The sequence below is a fragment of the Myotis davidii genome, unplaced genomic scaffold, assembly GCF_000327345.1.
Source record: "Myotis davidii unplaced genomic scaffold, ASM32734v1 scaffold223, whole genome shotgun sequence".
NCBI lineage: Eukaryota > Metazoa > Chordata > Mammalia > Chiroptera > Vespertilionidae > Myotis > Myotis davidii.
In genome coordinates this window covers 72,230-74,195 of record NW_006294609.1, presented here as the reverse complement: position 1 = coordinate 74,195, position 1,966 = coordinate 72,230, and the positions used below count along the sequence as shown (strand labels likewise).

The 1,966-nt window shown below is 62.1% G+C and overlaps 1 protein-coding gene across 1 annotated transcript in view; it reads left to right on the top strand.

Annotated features, from left to right (window-relative positions):
- LOC102775159 (proline dehydrogenase 1, mitochondrial) overlaps positions 1 to 1,966 on the top strand; it is a 15,525-nt gene that overhangs the window by 1,436 nt on the left and 12,123 nt on the right. The gene's annotated exons all lie outside the window — the stretch shown is intronic.

Sequence of the window (1,966 nt, the reverse complement as noted above, 5' to 3'; positions counted from 1 at the left end):
TGGGAGGGGAGGGGAGAGAAGGGAAAGGAGTCACATGAGGCTCCTGCCCTGGGAACAGAATGTCCAAGCCTCACAGCCAATTGGCCTGGGAAGCCCAGCCCCTGCCTAGTGATTCGCTGTCTCGAAGGCGGGGTTCTCCAGCTGAGCACTCCCTCTGTTTCCAGTGGGGGCTGTGGCTGCCTGTTGACTAACTAATAGGCTCTGTGTCCCGCTGGGTCAGGGTGAGGGCTGGATGGTTTCACCGTGGGATTTCCTCTCTCTTTCTCTTCTATGAAAAGACTCCTTTCCCAGGGTGGCCTGCCTGTCTTCCTCCCTGTCCTGGGGCTCAGGGGCCTGTGCCCTTGGACTGCCCTGCAGTTAGCAGCCCTTGTCCTGCAGGAGCACCACTTGGTGGGCTCTGGGACATGAGTGGTGGTCCCTCCCCATCCTAACAGGGTGACTGCCAGCCAAGCCAGTGGCATGTGCCAAGGACCTGTGCCCAGCTCTGCTGCCAGAGGCCCTGTGCCCGCCCGCGGAGGGGCCTGGGCTGAGGTGTGCACCGTCAAGTTGCCTGCCTGCCAGCCTGGCTGACAGGATGGTCCCAGATAGGAGGGGCTCTAGACGTGCCCATGGATGTGGAGGCCCCTGCCCCAAATGAAGGCTGCAGGCAGGGATTGCCGGGCCTGCCTTGGGCACAACTGTTAAAGGCACAGACAGCATGGAGGCATCTGCAGGCCCAGGAGGGCTTCTCAGGGCAGGAAACAGGAGGTGGGAGACAGCAGCCATCTGGGGAGGGTGTGGGGTGGTGTTTCCCAGAGCCTTCTTGATGGAAGGCAGAGGCCAGGGCCCCGACTCTAGGAGAGGACCCCCACGGAGTCTCCCCAGCAGGCAGAAGCCGTGGAGAAGGGGAAAGGGGGTAGGGTGTCATCTACCTGGCAATGGGCTGTGATAAGGACACCCAGGGGCAGTGTGAGGGCAGGTGTGTCTGTCCTGTTTACGCAGACCCAGGGCTGGCTGGAGGCTGCCTGGGCTTCGGTCCCCAGAGTGGTGGCAGCTCCCTGGGGTACACGTGCACAGAGTGTCTTGGGGGCGGAAATAACCATGACCTCCGAGGCTTTCCTGCCACCGAGCATGCTGGGAGTGAGAAACGGGGAGTCTTCCGAGCCTGGAGACCTTTAGATATAGGTAAAGGTTCCCATCGATGGAAGGCCGTCTGCCTAACAGACAGGTTAACGCTCACCTTCTCTGAGCCACGGACTGTGGTTGTGGAGCAGGCCTGCGCCCTGCCAGCTGCTGCCCGAGCGGACCAGGCCCCTGCCTTGGGGCCACACCTTGGAGGGCCTGGGCCTGGGTCTTGTAGGTGCCCTTGCCCAGGGGCCTCAGGTTGGGGGTTGGGGTGGGAGCTCCTTGTTCCCGCAGGGATGTCGTATGTGGGGCCAACATGGTCACATACCTCACCCTCTTCCTTCTGTTACTAGTACATCAAGCACTTGCTTGTGGTTGGCATGAGGTGGCCGGAGCAGTGGCTGCAGGCGTAGCTCCCATTCTTGCCCCCAGGCTGTGGCCTTGTGGGTCCTGCCCTAGGCGTCTGTCCCAGGGTCCCAGACTCAGGCCTGGGGACTTGCTCGGGGGCTGTGAGGTGAAAGTGGGCACAGCCTCTTAACACAGGTGGGGTCACCACCGCAGGTGCAGGTCCCCGTCAGCAGCTTCCCTTGCTTTCCCGTGGCCTAGAGCGCCCCCGGGGGATGCCACGGCCCCTTCCCTGGGGGTGAGAGCAGATGAGCAGAGCTGGGGGGCTGTGCAGCTGCGCTGAGCCCTCTCTGTGGTCCCTGATTGAGAGGCTTTAGATACAAATCGGGTGATAAAGCTGCGGGTGCCTGCTCTGGGCCTGTGGGCAGCCATGATGAGCGCTCCCTTCATCTGAAGACTTCTCCTCCTGCTGACGACCCCACGCCACTGTGAGGAGGAGGATGGTGGTTGCTGTGAT